We start from the raw sequence: 11,943 nt of genomic DNA, 5'->3' as shown, positions 1-11,943 counted from the left end.
TCTGATAGCTTACCCTGTTAGGAGTAACAAGATCTGTTAGATCTACCTTGCTAAAGGATTTTATAACATTTAATCTGAATGTTGCACCTAGTTAGAGGCTTTACAATTTATAGACTTGATTAGAGTCTTTTACCCTATTAAAGGTTTCTCTTACAACTTCACAATATTACAATAAAATCATTACAAATATCTGCAACTTTACATCTAAAATGTTATAGCAGATTCTATGTGCTCAGAATAGATTACCTTGCTTATAGCATACCTCGGTAACCCATATAGTAACTCGATAAACCCTTCTATTTACTCTGTTCTTCGACTGTTCTCTGAAAACCTTCTCAGTGACCTCAGTGTCTCTGTAACAGTCTTCTTACACTCATATACACACCCTTAACTCATGTTGTATAAATAGATCTCTTAAGATGGTGATCCAATTCATTGCTTCGATCTTACAAACAAGATTCCTCGAATGAATAACTATACAAAATATTTCATTGGTTAGATTGATCTCAAAATCATACACAATCTTCTGGTGCAATTTCCAATGTGATAACGGTTAGATGTGCCTCAATCTTGTAACATGTTTTCATATGCATGTCCAGGTTCAATGTATCTAGTAACACGTTTCACTCGGTGTATATTAACTCGGTGAGTCATCTTTGCTGCTCGGTAGTTATAAAAAGATGCTCGGTAGACAGCTCAGTGTATACTACATTCTGTGACTGCTTTCCTCTGTAACCGACTAGACTGTGCATACTGACTTCTCTGTGTATCCCAACTGCATGATTCGGTAGTGTTAACCGACTAGAGTATATAGTATGACTTTGAATATAAAAACTAATGGCAATTTGATAAGTAGTAACAGGTGGAAACGCTAAAACAAGGGTTTGAATAAGGAAAACCCCTATACAACCTCAATATTTTCCCTATCTTCATGTGTGCATGTGACAAACAATTTTAGTGATCAAATGATATCATTATGTTCATTTTTTTGGCATTTTTTGGGCTCTTTTTGTACAAATGATAGCGTAACCAGCAAATGTCCTAGCAATGCACTGGCATCTGAGGTCGAGGCTTTGTCTATATAGTATAATAATCTGTGTAATTTTTACTTTTCATTTTTGTAATCCAAATATGTTTAGCTTGTCACATTTCAGAGTTATTTGAGTATTCCAATTTCCATTCACAGTTTTAGCATAGTTTCAAGTTTTAATTCAAGCATCTCAATTCTAGTTCACTTAAGTCATGCCAATTGAGGTAGTCAAGATTTATTTTATCCTGAAGACTTTTTCATCTTGAGAATAGAAAATCCCCTCCTCTACAATAGAGCATTCATGTGGTTTTGGATGCCTCATATGTCATGCTCATGTGGTCTTGCAAAATGTTGGCATTTTTATTGCGCAAGGTCATAATATGCATGCGAGAATTGTGTCAAGATATGAAAGGATATGTTGTTCTTAGATGTCAACTAGATACTATGTGACACACATTGAAAAAATTTTAGTACACAAGTAACATTATTAGAGGGGATATAAGAGAGTGAAATGGCATGTGAGAGATGCACATTGAGGTTGCATTATGTGTTGAGGATCAAAGAGATTGAAGCTATGCATGAGGGTTATGTACTAATGTTGAGACTTTATGGAAGGGATACACAAAATTAATTTCTCCTAAAGAGAAATGGTCCCCATTTCATCAATGTTGAGTCAAGAAAACTCTATGAAGTTGCTACAAGTATCACTTGGCTTGATTTAAATAATATCTGGTTATGACTATGTAAAATAATTGATATGCATAAGTGTGTGTATAACTATTTATAGTTTCAATGATTACATCTTGGTAATTGGAGTGACATTAGTAGGATCCAAATCTACAACTTGTTAAGATTACATTAAATTTAGGAGTGGAACAAATAATGGTTTGAGCTATTCTATTTTGAAGACAAGATGTAGGCACACCACTAAGAAAGATCATTCTTACCAACTACACATTAAATTACATCCTTGATAGTTGGAGAGACATGAGTAGTATCCAAATCTGCATCTTGTTGAGATTGCACTAGCTTTAAGAGTTGAACAAAGCATGGTTTGAGTAGCTCCATGTTGAAGACAAGATGTAGGCACAAATACTAAGATAGATCAAGAACAAAGGTGCTCTTACCAATTTCTACACAATAAATTTCATCATTGGTAGTTGGAGTGACATGAGTATGATCCAAATATAGGACTTGTTGAGATTGCATTGGTTTTAGGAGTTGAACAATCACATGGTTTGAATAGTTCCATCTTGCAGACAAGATGTAGATACAATAATTAATCGAGATCAAGAACAAAGGTGTTCATACTAATTGTACACATAACAACTACACAAAATAGTGTAATGAATGTAACAAAATTATTTGATCTTTTAGAGAGGATCCTTGCAACACTCTTTCTATAGATGCAACTAGAATTTATTACTAACCTAGAATGTGTGTGGTGTATAATGGGAATTGTGACACTCTTTGTACTTTTATTATTATCATAGAATAATTTTAATGTACTAAAGGTTACAGGGTCCAATTAAGGACCATTGAACCTTGTAGAAAAATGAAAAACTTAAACTTAATTCACAATAGAATAAATAGAAATTACACAAAGAAATGGATTTTATTTCAATTCAACAAATAGATGCAAGATTTGATGGTCATTATTATTCAATACCAAGGGATCCCTCTAATTAGATTGCCTTGGGTTCATGCCTTGCGATTTCACAACAAAGGCATTTGTGCCCCTCAAGATTTATTCTCTAGAGCTACTATGAACCTCTTCTCTTGGGAGGATCTGAGGGTTTAGTACAAACTCTATTAGTAAGATCATGAGACATTTAATCTTGTTATGTTGAGTTTACTACTAGATATGACTCATAATTGAAACCCATTCTACCAAACCTTGGTGGAAATATTGGCATTGGAATCCCAATACCACTTTCTGCAATTAAAAGACATATTTGGGATATCACTAGCTTTCTCTGCACCTTCCTATGGTTCCTACTTTTACCTTATGGTGACACTTGTAGTCACCTTTGTTAGTCTGATAATACAAATTTTACCAAATTTGATTATCTATTGTTGAGCCTAAGCTTGCCCAATTTTCCCGATGTATCCTTTTTCGAGGCTTTTTGTGGATTCTTGTCTCTAACACTTTAGAATTTAAGACCCTCATTGCACTTTCTATGGGAAACCAAAGTCATTCAAGCACATCTTCTATTTTTTCACCATGCACAATGACTTTGGAGTTGGATTCGTGAATTTTTTTACACTTTCAACCCAAAGCCCTTCTACTAAAATATGGATCTTTTAGGGGATTTGCATCATATCCCTTTCAAGTATACTCAAATTATACATGATTTTAAGGTGAATATACTATTTTCCTTGTAGAAAGATATAATTTTAAAAAGTTTGCTCACTGCTCAGTTGATACAAATGTTTCAATTTTTTCTAAAGCTAAAATTTGTTCTAATGTGATGTTACAAATTCAAGTTCAGGCCAAAAAGTGGCTCTAGAGGTAGCTCACCTTCAAGAGATACTTAATTGGATAGTTCCTCGTGTATTGTTTCTATCTCGTAGTCAACATCAAGGTTCAATTTTCTTTACCGAGTGCTCTCAATCTCAAGTTCTAGGCTCGTTGTTTCCACTCTAGTGGTAGGAGCAATTTGGCTAGATGTCAATATACCTTGCCTACTCCTAGGGGTGTCATTATTGGATGGCCTCACGTGGAGCAAGGTCATCAAATGGTGGAGGTGGTAGTTAGTCTATGTGTAATATTTCAAGTGGTTTCCTCGATTGGCCTTGGCAATTTCTCCAATGTTGAATGAAGACATAGGTAAGAAGGATCAAGAAGATAAAAATAATGAGGTGTGGTCCATTCATAACATCATCTCGTACCCCACTGATATATGGGGTAAACCAAATGACCGAGATCCCTTGCCTCCCCTACTAATGTTTCTCTTATTGCTGAGTGGCTTTTTATGTTGTTATTATTGGCTTTTTGGGCTATGCTCGTGTGAAATTTGAGGTGTGATTTTGTATCCACTCATCATTGTTTTGAATATGTGTAATTTTAAATATTAATAAAAATTGACACACTTATTCATAAAAAAATATCCTAAAGTAATCACTCTCTCTCCTCCCTCCCTCTCTTTTCTTATAGGATAGCCACCAATAAAATTCTACTAAAAAAATAAACATACAATAACCTAATAAATAAATGTCTCTCAGTTACCACCACTAAACCTATTACGTATACATGATGCTATTAATTATATCATTAAAGTTATTTGTAATTGATTCATCAACACTCTGTAGTATCTTTCCAAGAATAAACGTGAATTTATTTGAAAAGAAATAACCTTAAAATGAATTGACTATAAAATTGTCCTTTATGGTCCATGTCATCATTTTTTAATTTGTTAATTATTAAACTCACCTTCTTGTTGAAATCATTCCATATGGTGTTGAAAAAGTTGTAGTTGCTACTAAATACATCCTAGAATTTTGTTGGCAAAGATAAGTATAATTAAAAAATTTCTCTATTAAAAAGTTCATATATATAGATACCAATGAGACAAATTAGGTAGATGTTATTAAACTCATAAATAGGCATAAGATGATAAAGTGTACAATAGGACAACAATGTGAAACCATGGTATTGCAAAATATATTAGATTCTACAAAATGTGATATATGTTGTCGTGGAAGATGAAAATATGATTTCATTTCTTATTAGGGTCAGATCAAATTTTATTTCAACCCAGAACTCCTCCAAGCATCTCCAAAACCTACTAATAAATCCAAATATTCTTTTAACCTCTTTTAGTCTATTTTTGGATGGTGCAAGATTACTTATGAATTTGGGTCCTCCTACATTACCTTCTAAAGTTCTATAGTGAATGATTACTTGATTCTTTTGATGATTTTAAAATTATTCTAATTAAATACTTTTGAAAATATTGAAATGCTATATATAGAATCAAATCATGCTAAAGTGTGTATAGCTAGTCAAAGGTTAGAGGGCTAATAGAGTAAGTCAATCAAATTAAAATTTTGAAATTCAAAATGAAAAGGGACATGTTATAACCATATAACCATAAATTTGTCGAAAATGACCTAACAACTAAATTTAGGTGGCAAACATACGAATGAAGGTAGGTACATATACAACTGTGATAGATGGAATGATATGTTAAATTTTTAAGAGTGATTATATAAAAAATACGATAAGAGTAAGCGAATAATGAAGTATATATGAACAATTAAAATTATAAGAAAACAAACATAACTTTGCATAATTTCATACGTACATACAAAATTAAACAAAAAACAAAAATAAAAAATAAATATACAAATTTATCGTTATTTTTTAAATCAAATATATAAATAATATAAATTTATCGTTAAGAATGATATTGAAATTGTCATTGATATTCATATATGAGAAAGGAGGATGATAACACATCCACATAAAAAGTGATGATTATGGATTGAATTTTTTTTGGTGTGGATAATGTAAAATTAAGCATAAGACTAGTAAATGAATTCAATATTGTAAAAATAGTACAAGACTATATTATTCAACATTATAATGATTTACAAAATATGGCATGGTAAATTGCAGTTGACTTTAGGAGATTTCACATGATCATAAATGTAATATTTTGTTGAATGTAATATTGCAAATTAAAGGCTTCATAAATTCTCAATATTAGAGATCATGTAATTTTAGTGCATTGAATATGAGATAGGCAAAATCATGATATTTAAAATTTTCCACTAAAGTAAAATAAATATTTTAATAAATCAAATATTTAAAAAATATATTATTTTAATGATAATAAATTAAAAATTTATTATTTTGGTAATTATAATAATAAAATTTTATACTTATATGTTTTAATATATTGGTTGATATATAAAATGGTATATTTTGTAGATAATTTTTACAATTATTTAACACTTTTTTTAATTATAATTCATCTTTAAGAATTAGACCGAAGTTTACATTTCTATCATTCATCATTTTGATTTAGATCTATGAATGCATATATGAACTTTAAACTTGTAATTGTGAATCTTTTCATTTGGGTCAATGTTTCCCTCTATTACTAACTATTATGAGTTAATTAGAAACCACAATTTTTTTTAAATAATATCTTTAGATAGAAGTACAATGAGTTAAGACAAATTTATAATTGTCATTCATCCCCTACTATTTTACTTCCATAGAATTAGGTTTAGTTGAACATGTTAATTCAATTTTGCAAGCATCACAATCAATTCCATAGATATACTAGAATACAATATAACTAATTTATAAATTTATAACAATTGTTTAAAACTAGCCTTCATTTTTAACACATGGGTATTTAGGAGACACTTTTTGGCCTATTGAATTGTCTTTTACAACTTAATTTTAAGTTTTCAATTTACTTCCCCTATTAATGTGGATATGAAGGTTGATCTTCCTTCAAATCCATGTGAGAGAATAGTTTAGAAGGAAGTAGACTATGGCTGGGTGAAGATCGATTTCTATGGGGCCTCCAAAGGCTGTTGGACATTGCTGCTGTTAGGATATGTTGTTGTCATTGATGTCAACATATTCTTGTGATTTATTGCTAGAGCATTGTAGATTAGTTTATTGGGATCATGGTTCAGTGTATGAAACATTTATTGTATCATTATATCTTTTTGTATTAGTTCCAATGATCCGGGAGCTTAATTGATCATATCATATGATCCGATTTACAGTTTAGTTCTTTTGATCAGTGCTTCGCAGAGTTTGATATTTCCTCTGGTATATTCTGATATGATCAGATCTTGAGTTGATAATTTGGGAGATTATTTGGGATGTTCATGTGTATCTTCATTTAAGATGGTTTGTGATTTGGTGCTCCATAAGTTATCTTTCCTTGTGGCAGTTGCTTTTGTTTAAGTGTTCTTGAGTTTGAGATGTTGATCGATGAAGATTTCATAAGTGGTGTTGGTGCAGCTGTTACAGATGATTCTAACATTCTTGCTGGTGTTTCTAAATTATGTCCTATTTATTGTGATGATCTACATTGATTGTTGTGCATGGTTTTGGTGTTTTGTTCATTTGGTGGTGTTGTTCATGCTATGTGAGACCTATTTGGTGGTGTAGCGTGTTGCGGTTGATCTTGGCGTGATTTCCGGTGGTGTTGCATGTTTGAGCATTTGTTTTGGGTCCATGTTATGTCATGTATATCATAATATTGGTCTGCTGGTCAATCTTTGTATTGTGTGATGTAATTTTGTAATTGTGAGTTGAGGGTTTGGCTGACCTTGTAGTCAAGGTTGATGAATTGTATAAATAGGTGATACAGTCATGTAAATTTGGTATCATTGTTGTTTCTACATTATCAGAGAATGGTAAAGGTGCAAACAAGAGAATACATCCTTTGACATTGTGATTGATCAGAGACTAGAGTGTTGCAGAGAAGACAAATGTGCTTAACCGAAATTGTCATCAAGCATTTGCAGATGCTATTCTTTTGATGATTCATTTGATTCTGGATTGGTATCCGACTATTTTGTAAGTTAGTGAGACTTCCTTGTAAGGTAGTGAACCTTCCTTGAGGGTTGTAGCCTTCTAGGTTATTGTCCTTTGAGTAGTGAGCTCTAAGCAGCGAGCCTGAATGCATGTGCATTCCCCATTGTAATTATTTTCACATACTACTATAGAGTATCATCTTATTGTGGGTAGGTTCCCATTGTGTTTTTTACCTTAACTGGGGTTTCCACGTCAAACTATTGGTGTTGTGTGTTGTGGTACCAATTTGCTTGTCTTTGTTGTTGCTACAATTAATCATATTTGTATTTGAGGTTAAGTTTGTTAATCCAATGAAAACTGATTCACCCCCCCTCTTAGTTTTCCTTCATTGTGTTGCCAACAAAGATGACCTTGGATTTAGTTGTGTTGGTTGCATTGATAGGGACTACAAAGGAGTGATCCTTGATCAAAGATTAGTATGCTTAGGCATAACAACAAAAAATGATGTAGAACTTAGGACAACTTTTCTTGGGTTGAAGTGTGGATTAGAATTGAAATTAAATTGGGTGCATTTAGAGGGAGACTCCCTCATAATGCTCAATGTGATCCGATAGAAAAAAAATCCAAATTGGAAACTTTGGAAATGGATCAAGCTGATATGGGAGTTGGTAGGAAAATTTGAATGATTAAAAATCACCTACATTTATAGAGAGGGCAATTTTGTGGCGGATGAGTTGGCCAAACAAGAAACAAGGAAACTATGATTGGCTCAATTGTCTTAGGATTGACGAGGTGACATTAACATTGTGTTGAGTAGGTGGAAGGATTAACATGTCACCCTTGTTTGGTAGATTGGACGAGATCAATGCGATTGACACATTTGGAAATCATACTAATGCCTTATAGACATGATTGTGATGTGTACCTTTGAGGATTTTCTTATACTATTTTTGGATTCGAATGTTTTGGACTCGACATGGGCAATTTTTTGGGTTTGCAAGCATTACTATTGCATGATTAAAAGGTGGATGAAATTCATATGGCTCCCCCATTGGTTATGTGAGTTATGTGGAAGTACATAAAGGATGGTGGTATTAAAGATATAGTTTTTCAAGGTGAGGTTTATTTATCGTCTAAGGATACATGATGACATAGTTATGATGATTCAGCCTACAAAAATTTAAGATTTATAAAGTTAAGGGGCTATATATCATCAGCCTTTGTGTGATTGTGAATCATCTTGCCTAGGTTTTGAGAATAGAGTTGAGAGATGATGAGGGTACAACCCAAAGAACAGAAAAACACAACAAAAGAAACATAAAAAATCTATCTGAAAACTATTTCAATACATGAAATCACAAATAAGAAGAATCAATCCTCACAAGTTGCAATACAACAGCTTACAGAGTTTTCTAGAAAACCCTTACAATGCAAATTTCCAAACCTAGAACTAAACTCTCAAAAACTGACAACAACAACCCACTGACAAGTTTCCTTCCATGAGTCCTAAATAGCCTTCAACCATTTTAGAGCTGAAGTTAAAATTTAGAAATTACCAATTGGTGGACAAATGCCGAAACATGAAATTGGAAATATGAAAATACAGCCAGATTCAAAATTTGAAACTTTCCAAAAATTTGTCCAACTTCCGACAGCCATAACTTTTGATTCGGGAATCGGATTGATGAACGGTTTGAAGTGTCAAAAATCTCTCTAAGCAAATAATATGCTAAAAATATTCTCTACTAATTCACACCATTTTCAAGACCATTCGAGGCCATTTAATGCATCAAGAAAGAAAAATGGGCATGCCAATCTGGTGCAGAGGGTAGGAGGATCTTACCCAAAAACCTAAAGAATATTACACACACCCAAAAAACTCATTCCTCAAGACCTCTCATTGGTTAAACACATCACCTCTTATCCCCTACTCTCTACATACTAGAATAAAACCCCCAACACACTGTCTCATTGTTTTAGGACAGTCAAAAGCATAAATGACAATATTTGTTGACCAAACAACTCATAAAAATCTCTCCCTTTGATTTCAAATATTCCTAATGTACTCAAGACACTCAAACATCCCCTTAGGCTCTATCCATTTCCATACATACTCCACTGAACCATTAAACACAACTTTGAAACTAAATAAACAAAATATACCTTCTTGTTGTCCTTCTTGATAGACCCGTACTCAGAGATCTATAACTTTTGAAAAAAACATTATTTACTCAATCTCTTCAGTGAGATTCTTCCAAACTTAACCCTCAACACCATATCCAAAATTTAAGAAGATCCAACGGTTCAGTGATGAGATATTTCCCTCGCATCAAGACTGTTGTAGTCACACCCCAAATCTGACTTTTTTTCAGTCTGAAACCTTCATGAAGCACGTGCTAAATCCATCATGGAACCCTGAACACACCATGGACAGGTAAAATACATCCTTACCCTCATCTCTTCCAAAAATGGGGTTTGGAAAAACATCTAAACAAAATTTATTACATTTATGAGGCCACTGGATGCCCTAGTAAGGGTTTTGACAATTTTGAAACAAATGTCAATATCTTCCACAAATGATAATGAAATTGCACCAAATAAAAACCAAAGTACTCTTAGTTAATTTTAATTTCATTCCAGTAAGATAAATTAATCAAAAAAATGCATGTAAATTTGCAAATGAACAGATTTCAGTCTGTCATACGTTGAAAACTCAGAAAATACAAGGAAAAATACAATTTTATTGCTCCACTTCTCAAATATCGACCTTCACATCCAATATCTCTCTCAAAATGGATTAATTACATTATTTTATAGTTCTCCAAGCCTTCTAAGTCTTAAATGTAACTAATAACCACCTATAGCTACCCTTTTTTGCATTTTTGCAACATTTTGCAACAAAAGTTGCTCAAAAGTTGTCAAGATTGACAATTTCATTTGTCAACTTGACAATTTGAAATCTAATCACCCCAAACCACTCAAATAGTTATTAAATGACCTTTTAAACATTATTACATCATTTATTCATCATATTTATCTATTCTACCCTCAAAACCCAATTTTAGCCATTTTAGGCCTATTTTGCCAATTTTGACAATTTTACGTCTTTTCATCTTTTCATTACATTGATTGGCACTAATGGCCCATTTACATTTAAAAATTATCTCATAGGTCTCATTAGCTTCCTCCAATTCCCTGTATCATCATATGACCCCTTGAACTCATTGTGGTCAGGGTGCTCCTGCACCACAATCCACTTGATTAGTAAGAAGAAGATGGAATTTTTAGGAGAAGTGACACATAAAAGGTTGAAATGCATTTTTAAAACCAATTGTGGTCTAATAATACATGTAGTAAAGGTTGTATTGGGGTGGAAGAGTTCCTAAAGATAAATCATTTCCATAGGGTGAATATTAATCTCTATAATGACTTTGGCCACTCTATTAGATGTTGGCAAAACAAAGGAAATGGAAAATTCAATATGCCAAAAGCTCATTTGAAGTGGTTTCTTGGTGAGATAGGGGACGTGTTGGAAAATGTAGAATTGGGAAATGGTATTATGCTCCCTAGAGACTACTACATGGTCACGTGTTGGGGTTGTGATGTTGGGAGGTATCTGTAGACTTATAAATCTAACCACATTCCTAAATAAATATTTAATATTTATTTTAACCCCATTCCTCTTATTAATTAAATTCTATTTAATTAATTTCTTCATTTTCATCTATTTGATTAAATTAATTACTCAATTTATTTAATTAAATTTACCTAAACCTTTTCTATCCTTTAATTAAAATAAATCACTTTATTTAATTAATTCCCCTTTATCCCTTTTTAATTAAATTTACATTTAATTAACTTAATCCTTACAAATAAATAAATCGAATTTATTTATTAAATCCCCCACTTGTATTTATGCAAGTTGCATCTATTTTGTTGAAATAAAATAATTTTATTTTAATTAAAATCCTCCTCCATCCACTTACATTTTCTTACATCTCCCACTTGCCTCCTAAACCCCTTCTAGATTCTTCTAATCACTTCCAATTTAGCCTAATTCATCTCCTAATTATTGTCACATTCTTAAGAAAAGATAAGTCACTTCTCAAAGCCTCCAAAGTCTTTGAAATGCATTAAAGACTTTTATGTCTTCAACAACTTAACACTCAAAGTCTTCCTAACCATTAATGGTTAAATCAACCTTCTTGCATGGTTAGATACTTTCTCTCTAACTTAACCCTCATATAACCCAAGGGTCTCATCAAGCATCATGGCTTTAACCTTGGTTATCCTATTAACCCTTGCACAAGGGTTTACCCCTTGGGTAAAAGCTTTATCCATTGGATAACCCTAACCTAACCTTAACCCTTACCTCCTCGAGTAACCTTCATGTCTTCTCAAG

The sequence above is a fragment of the Cryptomeria japonica genome, chromosome 11 (assembly GCF_030272615.1).
Source record: "Cryptomeria japonica chromosome 11, Sugi_1.0, whole genome shotgun sequence".
Taxonomy (NCBI): Eukaryota; Viridiplantae; Streptophyta; class Pinopsida; order Cupressales; family Cupressaceae; genus Cryptomeria; species Cryptomeria japonica.
Note: the sequence above shows the minus strand (reverse complement) of the source record.